The 21,168-nt window shown below is 41.2% G+C and overlaps 1 pseudogene; it reads right to left on the reverse strand.

Moving 5' to 3' along the window:
- Positions 1-12,483: 12,483 nt before the first annotated feature.
- LOC102838007 overlaps positions 12,484-21,168 on the reverse strand; it is a 28,840-nt pseudogene continuing 20,155 nt past the window's right edge.

The raw sequence follows: 21,168 nt of genomic DNA on the forward strand, positions 1-21,168 counted from the left end.
TTCTATTAGTAACTGCCTATCTCTAGAGTTCTTATGTGAGAAAGCATATTTTAAATCACAGTCCGGTTGATATTTCATGATTTGTAGAGAGGACATTTTGGGAGCAAGGAATCATTTTTTTCTTCTTGAACTTTTGGTTTTCTGGGGGAAAAAATGTTTATTCTCTTCTCAAATTAAATGGAATAAAGAAATATGAGTAGAAAATAATCTTCACTTTTTTTTTTCTTTTATATTTTCTCTTCTGTTTCCTTGTACTTGTATATGTTGCTTTTGAGAAACTTAATGTCATTATTTTTTCCTGCCTCTTTCTATAATTCAGAACCAACCAAACTCACTGTCATTCCATGGATTCCAACTCAGAGCCACCCTGTATAGGATTTCCAAGATGATAAATCTTTACAGGAGCAGAAAACCTCATCTTTACAGAAACTAGTTTTTATCTCTGTAAACCCTAAGGTTCTTGTCTCCTTGGTGATTGGAAATTTTATTACTAAGAATACTATATATAAAGGTTTTCATCTGTTCTGTGTATTGTTTCTATTATCTTGATGCCATTTCTTCTTGTATGTGTTTATATTTGTCTTTCATGTTGGAGACTTTCCTGAAATGTCTGGTGACCTTGGCTCTGTGCTCATCTTCATCTGATCTCTGGATTTGAATCTGCAACCTACTGAAGTGCCTATAAATAGAGATATTTGTTAGCCTCCACCACCTGTGAGCTAGCAGTCTGCATGTTTGTTGATCTTCGATTCATCAGCTTCTATTCCTTGTGAGTCAATGGCCTGCAGCCTGCACTGCTGAGCTTGAGTTCCTCAGCCCCTGCAGTTAAGTGGCAGGAGAAGATTCTAGCCTGAAATCTGGCCTATGGACTTGCTAGCTTCTAAAACCATGTGAGTCAAACTTTCCTTGAGATAGATTTATATATATACATGGAGTCCTGGTGTGGCACTGTAGAATAAAACACTGGACTGCAGAGTTGGTTTGAACTGCAAGATTGGGGCTTCAAACTCACTAGCTGTTCCTCGAAACCCTACACAGGGTTGCTATGAATTGGAACCAACTCAACGGAACTTAACAACAACTAATATATACATATATAAGCTTCACTGGTTTTACTTCTCTAGAGAACATAGTTTAAGACAGGGTCACTGTGAATCACAAATCACATTGAAGAAATAACAATTCCTTTAATGCTTCTCATAATACAGTTTCAGGCTTATAGTTATATCTTGGTTTGTCAGAAAAATAAATTTCATTTCCCATTAATCTTAATGTTGTCTTCCATTTCCAAGGCTGAGATTATATTCATTCATTTCCAGAAATGCATCTTTTACCTGTTTCTCAGATCGCTAGTACTTTTCCATGCTACTCTTGGCAAGAGTCACTTGGGTCACACCACATTTTCAGAGGCTTTTTTGTAGTGTGTGCAGGGTGTATGCCTATATGTGCACTGTGGAAATTTTGACCTAGAAGCTCCAGCTGCTCTCACACTGCCTAGGAGACAATTCCACCTTCCTTCTTTACCTCTCAGCTTCAGAGGCCTGTGAGTTCAGCACATCTTTGTAGAATGGTACAATACCTTATAGAAATCTTTCTCCCCAGTCCCTTGCTCTGTACTTCACAAGTAAACCCCTAGTTTTTGGTAATAGTATTCTAGCTGGGCTCCCTTTATGGGATCCGGCCCAGCACCAAGGGATCCTGTATCTGTAGGTAGACCAGAATGAAACCTCAAACTAGTTCAAGCCCCTCTGCAATCAACCTGCTCTCCCTTGACCAGGAAGTCTTCTGATGCATTTAGAATATTGATATCCAGAAGATAGGTGAACACACATTAGTTGACAGTTTATTGGCTCTAATTGTGTCGCTTCTTGATCTTTTGACCTCACAGGTATTTCACCTTCCCTAGTTTTTTTCACCCCTGGTGCTTAACTGTGGGTTAATGTGCTAGACTGCAAATGAGTTTGAACTGCAAAGTTGGCAGTTCAAGCTTACCAGCTGCTCCTCGGAAACCCCATAGAAGGTCACTATGGGTCAGAACCAACTCAAAAACACGTAACAGCAGCAGCAAGTCCAAGATGCACTGAAGGCATTGACAAAGAACAAGGCTTCGGAAATTCATGGGATACAAGTTGAAATGTTTCAACAAACTGATGTGGCACTGCAGGCACTCACTCATCTATGGCAGGAAATTTGGAAGACAATTATCTGGCCAACTGACTGGAAGAGATCCATATTTGTGCCCATTCCAAGAATGTGGAAACCATTGAACAATATCATTAATATCTCTTGCAAGTAAAATTTTGCTAAAGATAATTCAAAAATGACTGCAGCAATATATTGACAGGGAATTGCCAAGAGTTCAGCCAAATTCAGAAGAGGACGTGGGACAAGGGATATCATTGTTGACATCAGATGGATCTTAGCTGAAAGCAGAGAATGCCAGAAAGATGTTTATCTGTGCTTTATTGACCATGCAAAGGCTTTTGACAACATTGTGAAATATGAATATTCCAGAACACTTAATTGTATTCATGAGGAACCTGGACCTGGACCAAGAAGCAGCTGTGCGAACAGAACAAGGGAACACTGAATGGGTTAAAATTAGGAAAGGTGTGCAACAGGGTTGTATTCTTTCACCACTCATATTCAATTTGTATGTTCAGCATGTAATTCAAGAAGCTGGAGTAAATGAAGAAGAATGTGACATCAGGATTGGAGAAAGACTAACAACTTGTGATATGCAGATGATACAACCTTGCTAGCTAAAAGTGAAGAAGACTTAGACTACTTACTGATGAAGATAAAAAACCACAGCATTTGGTATGGGTTGCACCTCAATGTAAAGGAAACAAAAATCCTCACCACTGGCCCAATAAACAATATCAAGGTAAGTGGAGAAAAGATTGGGGTTGTCAAAGACTTTATTTTTCTTGGATAAACCATCAACACTCATGGAAGCAGCAATCAAAACCAAATGACACATTGCATTTGGCAAATTTGCTGCACAAGACCTCTTAAAAGTGTTGATGAACAACGATGTCAGTTTGAGGACTAAGTTGTGCCTGACCCAAGTCATGGTATTTTCAATAGCCTCATATGCATGTGAAAGGTGGACAATGCATAAAGAAGACTGTAGAAGAATTGATACATTTGAGTTATGGTGTTGGAGGAGAATATTAAAAGTACTATGAACCACCAAGAAGCTCTGGTAGCGTAGTGGTTACGAATCAGCCTGCAAACCTTAAGGTCAGCAGTTCGAATCTACCAGCTGTTCCGCGGGAGAAAGATGAGGCTTTCTGCTCCCGTAAAGATTAACAGCTTCGGAAACCCTGTACAGGGTCTCTATGAGTCAGAACCGACTCCGCAGCACACAACAACAACAACAATGAGCTACCAAAGAACAAACACATCTGTGTGGGAAGAAGTACAGCCAGAATGTTCCTTAGAAGACAGGATGGCTAGACTTTGTCGCTCATACTTTGGACATATCAGGTGGAACCAGTTCCAGGAGAAGGACATCATGCTTGGTAAAGTGGAGGGCCAAGGAAAAAGAGAAAGACCTCCAACGAGATGGATGGCACAGTGGCAGCAACAATGGGCTCAAGTGTGACAACAATTGTGAGGTTAGCAGAGGACCAGACAGTGTTTCATTCATCTGTGCATAAGTTTGCTATGAGTTGGTAGCAACTCAATGACACCTAACAACAACAATTTTTTTCAAAGGAGTCCTGGAGGCACAGTGGTTAAGAACTTGATTAGTGGGTTGAACCCACTAGTCACTCGCCAGGTGAAACAGGCAGCATTCTATCTCCTTAATGAATTGTTGTTGTTAAGTGCCATCAAGTCAGTTCCAACCCATAGCAAGCCTGCAGAGGGTTCCCAGGGAGCAGCTGGTGCGCTTGAATGGCCAACCTTGTGGTTCAAACTGATTTTGCAGTCCAGTGCATTAACCCACACCGCCACACTTGATGATTTAATGCCTTAAAAATCCGATGGGGCAGTTCTACTTTGTCTATAGGGTTGCTATGAGTTGGAATAAACTTAACAGTGGATTTCATTTCCCTCCCACCTCAGCTCAGCATCTCCCCATAAAAAAAGAGGGCTATAAGAGAGGGAGAGCATAAAATTTGCCTATTTCGAGGATTCTGTTTAATTCTTTTCAAATGTTTAGGGTTTTTTTCCTTCCTTTTTCACACCCCAATTTTTAGAGGGCCAACCCTCTAAAAATTGGGGTGTGAAAAAGGAAGGAAAAAAAACTAAACATTTGATTTCCATCTGTATAAAAGCGATCATATTTTCCCTCTGCTTTACTGGGTTGTTTTGTGAAGATCCTATCTGATGATCTAAATGTTATTGCAAATATGATATAGGGACCCCTACTTCTGTTCTTGAAATAGAAATAGAAAAATTCACTTATATATTAGAGCCAGGTTTCCAAACTACATAGCTCAAAATATTATCAATTTTTCTAATTACATTGTATTATGTAGACACCATTTAGAATGATATGCTGATTTTCAGCACTTCAAACTATTTCCTTAAATTGTTTAGTAAGTGTTAAAATAATCAAAACACAAAGAAATTGAAACATAAGTTTTACTTTGAGCAGTCTTTCTATATGCATTCAAGGAGATTTTTTTTTTTTTCTAAAACCAAATAGCTTTAAGTAGACTAATTGCAATTATTAAAATCTAAATCTTTTAATTACTTGAAAAAACAATATTTGATTTTTTATGATTTAATAAACAATTTTTAAATTGGAGGAGAGAGAGGAAACCTGCTTGTAGAATATGATCTACAAAGAATAGTTGTTGTTAAATTCCGTGAGTCGGTTTCCACTCGTAGTGACCCTGTATAGGGTTTCCTAGGAGCAGCTGGTGAAGTTAAACTGCTGACTTTATGGTTCACACCGACCTTGTGGTTGAGTGCTTATCTTACAACGCCATACCAGGACTCCACAAAGATATGTTGTTGTTGTTGTTGTTAAGTGCATTCGAGTCGATTCCGACCCATAGCGACCCTGTGTAGGGTTTCTGAGGAGCAGGTGGTGAGTGTGAACCTCTGACCTTGCAGTTCAAATGGCTTTGCAGTCGGGCACATGACCCCACAATGCCACACCAGGACTACATGAAAAGAACAAGAAAGGCTATTGGGCTGCATAATAAAAGGAGGAAAATGAAGATTCCAATGAGATCTGTAGTAAGCTCAATGTGTGGTGGTGGTGGTGGTTATATGATGTGGAGTCGGTTCCAACTCATAGCAACCCTGTATAGGATTCCAAGGCTGTAAATCTTTACGGGAGCTGAAAGCCTCATCTTTCTCCCACGGAATGCCTGGTGGTTTTTAACTAGCTGACTTTGAGGTTAGCAGCCCGACTCGTAATCATTACGTTCCCAGAGCTCTTAAAGCTCAATGTGTAGTAGAGCTTAAGTTTAAAAAGACTTGATTTGTTAAAGGTGGAATTTTGATGTGATGCTGTAGGATAATCATCAGCTGCTCCTTGGAAACTCTATACAGGGTTGCTATGAGTAGGAAGTGACTTGATAGCACTTAACAACAACACTCTACAGTGGGAGCCCTAATTCCATTTTGAATTCTGATACCACTTGAGTTTTGTTTTACCATTAAGACAGCAGTGCGACTAATGCTTAGATAAGATCAGGGAAAACCTAGAGAGGGGCAGTTTGCCCTGATTAAAAATGGTTGGAAGTAGATTACAAAGCAGTTTGCCTTCAGATTTACACAGAGAACTGAAGAACTTGTCCTTAGTGACTTACTGAAAATGTTGTTATTGTTGTTACATGCCATCAAGTCAGTTCCGACCCACAGAGACCCTGTATGGGGTTTCCAAGGAGCAGCTGGTGAACTTGAATCGCCAACCTTGCAGTTCAAACAGCTTTGCAATCTGGCATTAACCCACAACACCACACCAGGACTCCTTACTGAAAATAGACACATTATTTAGTTAAAGTTTTAAAGTTGGTGTCCTGGTATGCCTGGCTCAAGTTCTCATGATCACAAGCAATACCGCAGTCAGGTGGTTGAAGCCCCAGACCAATCATGTAGATTTTTCTAATCTATAGTTGTTTATGTATCTCCATCATAGTCCTTGTCTTCTCTTCTGTTGTCCCACATACAACAATAATAAAGTGACCTGCCACCACTTCAGATTTTGTGATGATCTCCTTTGTTTTCTATTATATATAATTAGCTCCATGGCCACTAGTCAGCCGACTCCATTCAGTTTCTATACTGTGTGCATGTTGATGGTTTCCCTCATCCATTTTGTATTTATCTTGTTTAACCCTTAATGAAAGAATCTTCATAGAGTGTTTAAATCTGGGGTCTTTTTTCCCCTAGTACAAATAGCAATAATTGTGAGGATGGCACAGGACTGGACAGTGTTTTGTTCTGTTGTACATAAGGTAACTATGAGTCAGAGCTGACTTGCAGGCACTTAAAAACAACAACAACAGGGCTCTGGAGAAAAGAGAAAGTTGGAAAGCCTGGAGACGAGTTTTGAGGTGGCATGGTTAGACACCAAGGGGGGATAGATTCCTCAGCTGAACCACCAAATTTCCAAAACCCTAATATTCCCAAAGAAGCTCTGGTAGTGTAGTGGTTACGAATCGGGCTGTGAACCGCAAGATCAGCAGTTCGAAACTACCAGCTGTTCCGTGGGAGAAAGGTGAGGTTCTCTGCTCCCGTAAAGATTTACAGCCTCGGAAACCCTGTACAGGGTCACTATGAGTTGGAACCGACTCCACGGCACTTAACAACACCAGTACGCCCAAATGCCTTTTCTTAGTTTGGTGCCAAGTATTATCTAATCAGTTAAGGGATGAAAGACACTGTTGAAGCAATATGAGATCTGTGATAATATTTAAATTAAGCAATCTTTTCCCACCTCAATATGTTAAAGAAGTTGCCAAAGGTCAAGAGGTGAGGTTTTTTTTTTTCTTGTGAATTTGATCTTGGATCAATTTACTAGCTCAGTTCCTCTCTGTAACCTGATAAGAAGGTATATCATCTGTAATCTAAAGTGACCTTGTTTGATTCTGGTTACCCAATGTCAGCTGCATTCGAGTTACCATGGTCTGTGGTTCAAAACTGCCTTCTGATTGCATCCACCTAACTGGGCAACATTCTGGTTAGGATGTTGGAAACTAAAGATGTTCATGGGTTCTATTCTCTCTCTCTCTCTCTTTTTGACTTTGATTATGAATTGAGTGAAGGTTAACAGAAAAGATCATCAGTTTTACATTCAACAAATTATACACTTTATTTCATCTCAGTGATTACAATCCCCTTCCTGCAAAGGCAATTATTCTACTTTCTCTCTGTGGCTTCCCTTTTACATCTTACGTTTCACAAGTGAACAAAGTAAAAATATTTTATGTACACATACAAAACAAAAAAATATATATTTATTTAAATTCCCTAGGGGCATATTCTGCAAGCCAGCCTCCTGCCTGCAGGCACGCAGCCCTACTCTGTCCATGTGCCTAGAGTCCGAAGCTGCTCTATCTCCATGCTACCGCCTCTGCCACTGTCTCTGCTATTGCTGCTTTTCTAGATACAATCTTACACTCCACTCATGCTCTTCCTTCTTGATAGCCCTGAAATGAACAATTAACTCTGGAAGCATAGTGGTTATGAAACAGGCTGCGAACCGCAAGGTCAGCAGTTCGAAACTACCAGCTGATCCGCAGGAGAAAGATGAGGCTTTCTGTTCCCATAAAGATTTACAGCCTCGGAAACCCTGTGCAGGGTCGCTATAAGTCAGAACCGACTCCACAGCACATAACCACCACCTTTTAGTTACATATCTTCTACACTTACAGTTGTGACAATCACAATTAATCCCCATAACAATTTACTTACCATTGAATCATAAAGTCCTATCCCCATCATCCCCATTTCCTTTATCAGATCCATCTGGAAAAGAGGAAAGCTATTTAGTGGGGATTCTTCCTTACCTCCTTCATTCTGAAACTAAGCATACTCATGAAAGCTTGCAAGCCAGCCAATTCATGCCTTTATAGCCCCCCATTTTGATAGCCAATGTCTAGATAGCCCATCCCTATTGTTCATGGATTCTTGCAAGCAATATTGGCTCCATTTGGGATAGGACTCACTCCCACCTCAATTGTTATTCTGAGGCGCCAAGAGGAAAGGTGAAGGACAGCTATATCATCTTCCATTAGGACTACTATGGAAGAAAAATCCCTATTCAAATGTAATTTAAATAGTATGATGTAAAGGTAGCGGAAACAGGAGATTTCTACCCTTAAATCAGAGCAAGTTACTCAAAAAGGTTTGCCTAAATATAATCTTAGAGAAAAGAATCAATCATCTAAACTTTCCTCCATGTTACAATGCATGCGAGTGTTTACTAGTTGTCATTTTGCAAACTTTCTTTCTTGAAACAATATAACTATTTCTTCAACTTGGTTCATGGTGGAACAGTAATTTCCTCAGTCTCATGTTTCTGTGTCAGCTACCACTCCATGATGTTTGGAGGCCTACAGAGCATCCTACCATATCAACTCATTCTATGCCACTTATACATACCAATGCTAACAAACAGGTGAATTTTTTTGTGCTTAAAAAAAAAATTGTTTGTCTAATGTTGCTACGAAGTCCTGGTGTGATGCTGTGAGCTAATGCCCTGGACTGCAAAGTCGTTTGAACCACTAGGTCGGTGGTTCAAGCTCACCAGTCACTCACTGGAAACCCTATACAGGGTTACTATGGGTTGGAACTGACTCAACGGTACTTAACAACAACAGTGTTGCTACATGATATTGAAGACATAAATGTACAAATGTTATTGCCTCTTAATGTTTATTTTTTTTGCATTTGAGTTATGGTGTTGGAGGAGAATATTAAAAGTACCATGGTACCATGAATTGGCAAAAGAATAAACAAATCTGTGTTGTGAGAAGTATAGTCAGACTGCTCCTTGGAATCCAAGATGGCTAGACTTTGTCTCTTTTACTTCAGACATGTTATCAGGAGGGACCAGTTCCTGGAGAAGCACATCATGCTTGAAAAAGTGGAGGGTCAGAGAAAAAGAGGAAGACCTCCAACGAGATGGATTAGCTCAGTGGCAGCAGCAATGGCCTCAAGCAGAGCAACAATTGTGGTGTTGGCACAGGACTGCACAGTGTTTCATTTTGCTGTGCATAGGTTCACTTTAAGTTGGTGCCAACTCGATGGTACCTAACAACAACAATGTTATAATTAGTGAATGAATTGCTAGAAAATTGTCTCTGCTTTGATGTACTATGTAATACCTTATCATATTTGTTGTTTTTTTTGTTGTTGAATGCCATCGAGTCAGTTCCGACCCATAGTGACCCTGTATAGGGTTTCCGAGGAGCAGCTAATGAGCTTGAACTGCTGACCTTGCAGTTCAAACGGCTTTGCAGTCTGGCGTATTACCTCACAGTACCACATCAGGACTCCCCTTATCAGACAGATGTTGCTAAAGCTGACATACTGTCACTCTTGGGATTCTTTATCAGAAGTGTCAAAGACAGAAAGTTTAAATAATATTATCTTGTTATATATAGTTTTTTGAGTGTAGTCTTCATGGAAAAGGTGATGAATACATGAGTGAGGGAGATTGTTAGTTATGTAAAGAAAGTTTTCAAGGCAGAGGGAACAGAAAGTGCAAATGTTCTTAAGTAGATTCACCTGGGGGTTACAAAGACTAGCAAGGCCAATATTTGTTAGAGTGGGGAGACAAGAAAATTAGATCACAGAGACAAACAGACTTCCCCAGATCTTGTACTGCCTTACAGACTCCTGTAAGGATTTCAGCTATACGCTAAGAACAATGGAAAGCTAATGAGAGGCATTCTGCAGAGAAATTTCCTGATCCACTTATCTGTTGAAAAAGGCGCCATGGCTGCGCTTGTGAAGAATACACTTTGGCAGAGATGGAAGGGATGGCAAGTGGAAAAGTGTGGAAGGAGGCTATTACAGTGTTGTAGGTGAAGGATAACGGTGATGGCTAGATTTGTTTTGATAGGAAAGTTGACAGAATTTATTACTGGACAGGATGTAGATTGTGACAGATAGAAAGGAGTCAAGTTTGATTCTAAAACCTTTCCCTTCTCTTCGGTCAATGACTTTGTTTTACATTTGTTTATTTCTTTTTAATATCTGATCTGAATCTGGTTGAATAGTTTTTTTCAACATTATCTTCCAAATTTACTATTAATTAAAAATCTCCACAATTATCACTGAATTATAGCATTTTGGGGGAAAGTTTTCTGTTTATCCTAGGTGCTTTAAAAAATGAGTTTTTATTTTGGTTTTGTCCCTGCTGTAGGAGGATTTTCTAAAGTGTCTCAGGATTCTACTTTCAAAAGTTTAATACTGAGGTTCTAGAAAGCTGTCAGGAGCTTTTGCCTGATGGTCTATTCTGTGGGGCAGGCTAGCAAAGATGATTTTTCCAGGGAAGAAAGCTGCATTTGTCAGTATTTGTAGTTTCCTCATTTTGCAGTTGTCCTTTTGTTCACAGAAAGATTTTCCAACTCCTATCTGTGCGAGTGGAGTTTTGGAAGAAGTGCAGCCAGAGTGCTCCTTGGAGGCCAGGATGGCTAAGCTTTGTCTCTCATACTTTGGACATATTGTCAGGAGGGAACAGTCTCTGGAGAAGGATGTCATGCTTGGTAAGATGGAGGGTCAGAGAAAAAGAGGAAGACTCCCCCCTCCCCCCCAATGAGATGGATTGGCCAAGTGGCATCAAGTGTGGCTGCGGTAGTGAGGTTGGCCCAGGATTGGACATTGTTTCGTTCTGTTGTGCATGGGGTCGCTATGAGTCGGTTCCTACTCCATGGCACCTGACAACAACAACTACATCTGTGCGAAAGCAGAAGTCTTTCTGGCATTCAGGGAACAGTAGGCCTAACCATTCTCTATTCAGACATGGACTTCATTCCTGTTTTCAGTCTGGCATTTCATCCTGTCTCCGCCTCCACTCGGAATCCAGAAGCTATAGCTCTGTGAATATATTTCTCAGTTCCTAGGGTGAAGAGACTCTTAGCAACCATACAAGACAGCACTGGCCATCATATAAGACAGAATAAAACTAACCATAGGGCTCCCAAGATTGTGATCTTTACTAAGCAGACTGCCTCCCCATTCTCCTGCTGAGCAGCTGGTTGGTAGCTTTGAACCATTAACCATTTGGTTAGCAGCTGAGAGCTTAACCACTGTGCTAAAAGTATAAGAAACATTGTCAATACCTCAGATACTGCCTCAGTCCCTCTTGGTTATGAGGTCACTGATGAGTTATCACAAATGTTTACCAACAGACGCTCAAGAAATTCAATCTGTACTCATTTTAGTGAGAGTGAAGCTTTTTAAATTTGATTTTGCAGAATCAAGCGCCCAACCTAGAGGACAGGCAGAAAGCGCCCTCTGGCTGGCTTGCCAAGAATTTTGTCCTATTCCACGAAGGTCTTGCCCCCAAATCCTCATTGACGGAGTACTCAGTATAATACCAGATTGAAACCTGAGTCTACACAGAGATGTTAAGAGCACCAGAAATGACATAAATGAAGGTAAATGTTTTACTTATTTTTAAATGTAAAAAAGACATTATTTTACTTATTTTCACATGCCCCCCAAAGAAATTGATTATCTAATATAAAAATAGTAACAAAATATCATGAGTTGTATACCAACCAACCAACCAATCCATTGCCATTGAGTTGATTCCAACTCATAAATACCCTATATAGAGTTCCTAAGGCTGTAAATCTTTACGGGAGCAGAAAGTCTCACCTTTCTCCTGCAGAGCGACTGGTAGACTTGAACTACTAATCTAGCAGTTAGCAGCCTAGTTTGTAATCCACTATGCTACCAAGGCTCCTTGAAAAGAGGCATATGATTATTTAATAAGCCAAACAATAATGAAGATAAGATGGAATAGCAAAAGGTACACAATCTAAAAGAAGACACAAAAAACTCTTTCATTTTGCTATACGAAAAATAGAAAACAACCTGAAAGATGGTAGATTTTAATCCAACTGATCAACAATTACATTAAAAGTTAACAATATGCCAATGAAAAGACTGAAATTTTCTGGACCATTCATGAAGATAGATCATATTGTGGTCACAAAATAAGCCTCAACAAATTTAAAATTAATAATACAGAAGAGAGGCGCAAGCAAGAGGCGACTAGAATCTAAGAAGGAGCACGGCACCACAGGTGGTGGGAGAGAGAAAGCACCTATCAGGTGTGCTCAGCTGTTGAAATTTGAACACTTGTAGCTGAACAGGAGTCAGTTTCAGGGATTGAACAATTCAGAGGAAAGAGAGTCTCTGGTCTATTGAGGTTTACACATGAGAACAAAGAGGTATGAACTGGCGGGCCAAGGCTCAGGATCAAAGGCCAAGTCTCAAAGGCTGGTTACAGAAATCCTTATTTTTGCAGCATAAAATATACACGTGATTATCTCCTCAGACCATGTTCTTGGAGCTGCACATGTACCGATAATCCTGGTATCCATATAAGGGCTTGTCACCTGGAGAAAAAGAAAGACAAGAAAAGGGTGATCCCTGATTTCTGCCTCCAAATCCTCTCCAGGAAAGCAACCCTTTGCCACCTAAGAAGTAAGCAATGTTTATTGGTTGGAAGAGGAATAATCAGTGATTCAATAAATCAATGAGATTAAACAACACATTGCCTTGGGTGCCAAGAGGCTTGATAAGAGGAGATTGATATAATTGAGGCGAGACCCTAGTGGTTCAACCTCCCAGCTCCAAATTCTTCCTATGAAGACTTCATTTCCTTGAAAGATCCATCACAAATAAGCACCAGTGGAATTTTCATAACCCAATTCCTGTAATCCCTCAGAATCTAACAGCATCTTATTGCTTGTTGATTTTGTAGCACCTACAGGCCCAGACATTTCTCAGCAAAACCTATTCGCCTGAGAGTTCTATTGGTTCTGTCATGGGCCAATTATAACACAGAACCAGAGAACTCCATCCCAGCTCTTTAAGTAAAAAAAAAAAAAAAAAAATGATCTCTCACTTAGTGCTCCATCCCCCTGGGCTCCTAAGTGAACCCCCGCCTTGAAAATTTGATAGCAAGGATTTTGCCAAGTGAACTTCTCAAATCTCCACCTATGTTTATAGAAAGTCTTCAGCATGCACTCCCCTTTATCTTGGGCTCTGCTGATGGTACGTCCAGTTGTGTAAATCCCATCAGTGTCGATATGGTCACACTTGTGGCAATGAGCTGCAAAGTCAAAACCAGTATAATGAACTTTTGGCCCACATAGCCTGTCACTCAGACCACACATCTAGCATGAACACTGGTCAGGTCCCCTTATGCATTGGCATAGATTATTGTGCTAACAGCTTGATTTGATTTCTCTGTGACTGGCTTATAAAAGTGTAGCCTCTTCTGCAACTCTGGAGGTCCTGTACAAAAGACTTCTGTGAAGAGGAGGCAGGTGTGTCTCTGGGGATGGAGCCTGTGCCCAAGAACAAAGAGAATTTCTATATTCTCAGGTACTCATGCTTTCTAAAATGGTCTTTGCTGCTAGAAGGAGACCATACATTGCAGCTTTCCTAGGCCTTACATCCTGCGACATGTGGAGCCCTTTCAGAAGAACCTCATAACCTTTGTAGCTTGCTGTCAACTCAAATTTAGGTTTCTCAGAAAGAAAGCTTGAGGAATTTGAAGATATCATGAATTAGTAGTCATGTGGGAGGTGGGTTGAGTTTGAAGTAAAATGGGGGAGAAAGGACGAAATAAGCAGGATCAAATTTGGGTCAAAAGTGGAGGATGAAGTAAAGGAGAGCAGTGGTCCATGAGTAGGAAAACAAGGGTGGGTGGATGGAGGCTGCAGAGACAGTCTGTACTTCACTCCTCCCCTCCCCACGGACCAAGAATTCACAGCCATCTGTGTGGGTTCTGCTCACCTAGACCCAGTCCCCACTGTCCTTCCAGATGCCACCAGGAGCTCACCTTGCAGGATGTCTAACAGCAAGGAGAGGCTCAGTAGCAGCAGCAGGAGGCGCTTACCCACCGCAGAACATCGCAGCAGAAAAGAGCCGAAGGCAGTAGAGTCTACAGAATGGAGCCTCATCCATTCCAAGTATTTCAGTGAAGAATCACTGTTTAATAACCCCAAGAGCGAGGAACAACAAATGACAGCCCAGGTGGAATGTACACTTCCTTTGCCAGAGGGGAGCCCTGGCTCCTCTCAGAATCCTTGGCTCAAAACAGTAAGAAGGTAACCAGAACCACAGAGAAAAAGCAAGCCTACAAGAACCACAGCTTCATCCACCCTAAGAGCAGAGGAACTAGATGGTGTTCAGCTATATTACCACTAACCACTTCAGCTGGGATCACAGCAGATGTCCTGGATAGAACTGAAGAAAAACCTGGACCAAAACTTATTATTCTTATTAAAATCTAATTAAAAATTCCAGACAAACAGTTGTAGCTATGACTAAGTGTCACTGAGTCAGTTTTGACCCATAGCCACCCTGGATAAGGTTTCCAAGACTCTAATTCTTTATGGGATCTGAAAGCCTCATCTTTCTCCCTCAGAGCAACAGGTAAACTCAAACCACACTGACCTTGTGGTTAGCAGGCCAATGCTTATCCTACAGAGTCACAACTGAAACAGTAGAAAATAGAGGACTGCCTGAGACTATCACCCTGTGAGATACTTTTTAAACCTAGAATGAAGCTTATTTCCTGAGGTTACCTTTAAGTGAAATAGCAGAGTGACACTCAAAATGAAAGGTATTACCCATAAGGTGGGTGTGCTATGTAAAGATCATCAGTTTGAAACCAAAAGTTAACAATTAATCAAAGACAAAGTGGGACAATAAGGAGGCAGGAGTAATGAAACTAGAGTAATGAAAATGGAATTAAAAGATTAAAGAGAATGTTGATGCATTGCTACAGAACAGATGAAGCACAGGTAGGGCATAGGCACAATACACAAATGAATGAAGTCAGAGAAATAGAAATTCACACAGGCAAAAGGTTTATTAAAACATAGATGTTCTCACAAAGATGAGAGTGAGCTACCACTTCACAAGTGAGGGGAGTATCAATTGCCTCCTGATCCCTATGTTTCCTGTCATAATTTCGGGCCCATAATTGGTCGGTTCTTCCTGGATTTGATGTACTTCTTTCTCATTACATCAGCTCAATTTTAGTTTTCTCTCTGCATGGTTGGTTTTGGGGAAAATCCCTTTCTCTATCCTTCCTACAGGAGTCCTAGTGTGGTGCTGTGGGTGAACGCATCAGACTGCGAAGGTGTTTGAACTGCAAAATTGGTGGTTCAAGTTCACCAGCGGCTCCTTGGAAACCTTATACAGGGTCGTTATGGGTTGGAATTGACTCAACGACACTTAATAACAACAACAAAATCCTTCCTGTAACTAGACTCTCCTGACAGGTCAGGTCATTTCCTGCATTCTTTGTAGTTAATCTGTGGCTATAGCCTCTTCCCTATGCTAACTGCTTAACATCCCCCCCACCTGTGAGAAAGGTAACCCTGATGCTTCAGGAATATGGACGATGACTCATTTTTAGCTGCTTCCTACTGAAAGGGGGCATCATTGTGTGGCAGGGCCCTGGTAGCGTAGTGGTCACCTGTTGGGCTGCTAAGTGAAAGGTCAGCAGTTTGAATCTACCAGCTGCTCCGAGGAAGAAAGATGAGGTTTTCTGCTCCCATAAAGATTTGTAGCCTCAGATACCCTATCTGGGGTCTCTATGAGTCGGAACTGACTTCACAGCACACCACCACCCACCACCCACCACCACCACTATCTGTAAGTTAGAGTTGTCACAGATGCAACCGAAGATGTTGGTTGATGATGCCCAAGGCACTGGGAGAGAATACAGGGAAAGGTCACACAGGCTGTTGTTGGAAGGCTTGTCCAGCCTGATCTATTGTATTAAGGGGAATAGGAACATAACCTTATCAGCATTTGTCTGTGAAAAGCTTTAATTCTTTTAGTATCAAAAAGGTTATAGCAAATTTTAATATGCTGTTGTTATTGTTAAGTGCCCTTAAGTCGATTCCGACCCATAGCAACCCTGTAGAGGGTTTCCAAGGAGTAGCTGGTGAGCTTGAACCACCGACCTTACAGTTCAAATGACTTTGCAGTCTGACGCATTAGCCCACAGTGCCACACCAGGACTCCATATAAGACCCAATTCGCGGGAGAAAGATGAGGCGTTCTGCTCCCGTAAAGATTGCAGGGTCACTATGAGTCGGAACCGACTCCACGGTACTTAACAACAACAACATATCATAACAGCTAAGGGTCCCAGCAATGGAATTAGCCAGTTTACGGAGGAGATATATATTTTCATTTGCGACCATAAATATTGGATGAGGACATTTCTCTGTTATTACAGCCATTTGCTGTTTTCAAATATGTATTGTACCTTTCGTTCAACTTTTCCTATTACATTTATGTAAGTGCAGCAGGTTATGTTAGCAACGGCACAGAGCCAGCCCATCCTCTTTGGCTAGTGAATAATTGAGGGCCATGCAATGGTCCAGGACCATATTGGCCAACGAGTCTAATGATTTTTTAATGCTTCTCAGTAATTGTCCAGAATCCTCTCCCAGTTCGTTCACAGTTGATGAAGAATTTTGATGGCTATTTGGACTTCCGGTGTTGTGCTGTAGGATCAGCATTGGGCTGCGAACCACAAGGTCAGCGGTTTAAACCCACCAGCTGCTCCTCTGAAACCCTGTTATACAGGGTGGCTATGAGTAGGAACTGACTTGGCGGCGCTTAACAACATGGCTATTTATAATTCCATATGCAACAGATACAGCAGCCACTAGAGTGGTTATGCCTAGTATTAGGAAAGTGAAAAACTCCCTTTTTCTTCTTTGGGGAGGTATATTGGAAGAAATTGAGAAGGGGCAGCTTACAGATCTTGGACTATTTAAAATTCCTTATATATAAGGGTCGCAAATGCATTCCCAACACTTGAGTTGCATTTAGACAGGAGAATGCCCATGTTCTATTGTTCTTACCGTGGCAGAGAAGCTGCAGGGAGGAATTTCCCCAATTACTGGAATTATCAGGATCTGAACCTGTGTGCCTAGAAAGTGGGATGGTAAAATATTCAGACTGGTTTTGATATGTACACCTTGGATAGTGGTGGCCACCAGCTAGGGGACCCCACTGTCATGAGGATGTTTTTGTAGAGTTAAGACCCTGTATCCAATGATGCCAAGAATCATAACCTTATCCTGTTGTGCATCCATTTCCTATATAATTATATGGATATGAGGAGTTGTCCTTCCTAAAGCATGAAAAGTTGTATTGAAAGTCTTTGGTGTTGTACTCTACTGAAGTCCACCAAGCAAATGAAATTGGTTGAAAACATCCATAATCCCTGGATGAGTTTATGGATTTAGAGATTATTTATAAAATTACTATCTCAGAGTCCTTGGGAGCTTTAATAAAAAGAGGAAGTTTCTGTGATTCATTTTTCCATAATGGATGATACTGAAACCAAGGCCCCCTATTTCCTCCATGAGAGGGAGGTTTCCCATATACCCGAAATTTGTTAGGTTCCCTCCTTATTTGTAATGTCCTAGTCATTTTAGCTAAGTAATTTTGATCCCAACTGGGGTTTTCTGGGTCATAAGGGATATATCCAGGATTTTCTGTCCTTGATATGATAAGTTGTTGTTGTTGTTAAGTGTCGTCAAGTCGATTCCAACCCATAGTGAGCCTGTATAGGGTTTCCAAGGAGCAGCTGGTGAGCTTGAACCACTGACCTTGCAGTTCAAATGACTTTTCAGTCTGATGCGTTAGCCCACAGCGCCACACCAGGATAAGTAGCACTGTGGAAAATGCTAAAAAGGATATCAGGATAGTTCCGGTGGGTTGATGGACAAAAGTACTGCTACTCTTCTCCCAGGCTTCTACTCCACAAGGGGACCACGAAGAGATTGTAATCTCCTATCTGCCACTTCCCTTTTTCTTGAAGAATAGTGTTAAGTCTTTTACTGGCTCACAGGAGTATTCTGGTTCTCTGCCTATTTGATCTTTGTCAGGTTCTCCAATGGTTTTCACTCTGGAGACACATAGATCCAACTCTCTACTCTTCTTAGCTTGACACCTATGGATGTTAATCACATATGGCCTAAATCATATAGATTCTAGTTGTGTGGTAGGTCCTCTTTCTCTCCACTCTCATAGTAGGACCCCATCTCTCAGTCAGAAGGTCTTTTCCTGAGTGGAGGACTGTGGTTCTAGGAGTACTTGTTGGCCGTAATCTAATATGGCCTGCTGTACCTGTCCTACTTTTTAAAGTGTTCCAAAAGATATATGTCTTCTAGAAGTTGGTTAAGGATCTGTGAAGTATGGTGGTGGTTGTTGTTGTTGTTGTTGTTATGTGCCGTGGAGTCGGAACCGACTCATAGCGACCCTGCGTAGGGTTTCTGAGGCTGTAATCTTTACAGGAGCAGAAAGCCTCATCTTTTCCCCATGGAACCACTGGTAGTTTCGAACTGCTGAAATTGAGATCATCAGCCCTACTTATAGCCACTACACTACCAGAGCACCTCTATAAAGTATAAGGTCACCCATGAAGAACTTCAAATGGACTCAGTTTTAAATTTCCTTTAGGGAAGTCCTTTAATCTCATAAGGGCGATGGGCAAGTTTTTCGCCCAACATTTTTCAGTTTCTTGGCACAGTTTTGCTGGAGTTCTTTTCGAGTTGGTTGTTTTCTCAACTTTTTCTGAAGCCTGGGGTCTCCAAGAAGCATGGAGATGCCATTTAATCCTTAAGGTTTGGACAACTTCTTATGTTACTTTGGCAATAAAGACAGGTCCATTATTGCTTTGGAGACTTATGGGAAATCCATACTGTGGGATAATTTCCCTTGGGAGGGCCTTGCTTACCTCCAAAGCCTTCTCAGTTTGGAGAGGATAAGCTTCAGTCTAGTCAGAGAAAGTATCTATAAAAATTAGAAGCTATTTGAAGCCAGAACATTTTTACAAAACAGTTAAATCCATGATTCAGTTCCTCTCCTTTGGAAAGGAGTTAGGAATCTACCTTGCCATGTGGTTATTTCTGATGAATAATGGGAGGTTTGCACTGCATGGCAAGATCATTTGTCTAGTCTCTTATTACTCCTAGTTTGTTTAAAAGTATTTCAAGAGACTCTGCTCCCACGTGGAAGGCTTGGTGAAAGTTAAGGACAAGTTTCCAGCCTAGGGCTTTGGGGTCAAAATTTTTTCTTTCCTTGTCCACCAGCCAGTGGACACTAATTGGAATTCTTGGTCCTTGTTCTTCTTCTGGAGTACAGTGGGCTTTCCCCTTCCAATGGACAGGGTAGAAGGCAGTAGGGCCATCTTATGTTCTACTATTTCAGTTCTTGCTACTTTTTGATTTCCCTATTGGCCTTATTGATACCCTCAGCTATATCGCCTGTCTTCTGGTGAGCCTGACAATAGATGACTGCCACTTCTTCTGGGAACATAATGGTCTCCAGAAGGCTATGAAGATTGGGTCCATATTTCATGGGAGAGTTTTTGGCTGACAGCAGTCCCCTCTCTTTCCAAATCTTACAGTGAACATGAAAAATTAAAAATGCATATTTTTCATCTGTGTAAATCTGGATCTTCTTTCCCTTGGCTAATTCTGTGTCCCTATTGAGGGCTATTAACTCAGTCTTTTGGGCTGAGGTTCCTACTGGTAGACTTCTACTTTCAATTATTTTGGATAAGGAAAGTATGGCATATCCTGCTATGTGTTTGCCCTTTTCTACCATGCTACTCCCATCTGTAAACCAGATGTCTTCTGGGTCATTCAAGAGGCAATCCTTTAGGTTTGGTCTGCCTGAGAAGGTCAGATTTATACTTGGTTCACAATCATGCTCTAGCTGTATCCTTTTGGTTACTTGAAAGGGCATAGGGTAGTTGGTTTTAGCATGCATTTTACAGGTCTCCAGCTTAACATAGGGAGTCCTGGTGTGGCGCTGTGGGTTAATGTGCCACACTACAAAGCCATTTGAACCACAAGGTTGGCAGTTCAAGCTCACCAGCTGCTCCTCAGAAACCTGAGACAAGGTCGCTATGGGTTGGAACTGACTCGAAGGTACTTAACAATAACAACCTTAACATCTAGGTGTTAAATTAGTAATAGTTGATACCTAAGCATTCTGCTGTTTGACAGATGCATAGATCTTACTCCAGAGAGTAAGGATGATGGGGGAGTTCTGACAACTATAGTCTGTCCATGCGTAAGCTCTTAGGCCTCCTCTATAAGTATTACAATTGCTGCCACTACTCTGAAGCAATATGGTCAACCACTCACTACTAAGTCCAGGTTCTTTGAAAAATACTCAATGGACTGGGACTCTCCTCCCAGCTCTTGTTCCAAGAGCTCACCAGTCACTTTATCCTTCCACCTGAGTACAAGTAGAAAGGCTTTTTTATGGTAGGAAGTCCTAGTGCAGGAGCTCAGCCAAAAGCCCTTTTTACTTTTTGGAAGGTTTTCTCTTGTATGGATTCCCAATTCAGGGGGCTCAAGATTATTTCTATTTAGGATCTGATATAAAGACTGGGTTGTTGTTGTTGTTAAGTGCCGTGGAGCGACCCTGTGCAGGGTTTCTGAGGCTGTAAATCTTTACGGGAGCAGAAAGCCTCATCTTTCTCCCAGGGAGCAGCTGGTGGTTTTGAACTGCTGACCTTGAGGTTCGCAGCTCGATTCGTAACCACTACGCTACCAGTGCTCCTTGGGATCCAGATGCAGCAATACCCTGCCATAACTAGGAATTCCCAAAGTTGTTTCTTTGTCTTTGGGCTTGCTAATGAACATATAGTGATTATCCTTTCATGGGAGAGTTGTCTTTTTCAGATTTCAAACACCAGGTAGCTAACTTTTGTGAGACAGAGTTGGGCCTCTTCTTTTGACATTTTAAATGCCTTTCCTTTTATGAATAGGTGAGTATCTCCAGTAGATACCACTGACTCCTCACAGGTGAGGCTGCAAACCAGCAAATAATCTACAAATTGAATTATCTGGTTGGATATTAGAAAGTCAGTTCTTCCAAGATATATGCGGACTTTCTCAAAAACTCTGAAAGGACCGTCCATTGGACCTGAGAAGTATGGTCTGTGTCTGGCCA

Source organism: Chrysochloris asiatica, unplaced genomic scaffold, assembly GCF_000296735.1.
Source record: "Chrysochloris asiatica unplaced genomic scaffold, ChrAsi1.0 scaffold00140, whole genome shotgun sequence".
Classification (NCBI taxonomy): domain Eukaryota; kingdom Metazoa; phylum Chordata; class Mammalia; order Afrosoricida; family Chrysochloridae; genus Chrysochloris; species Chrysochloris asiatica.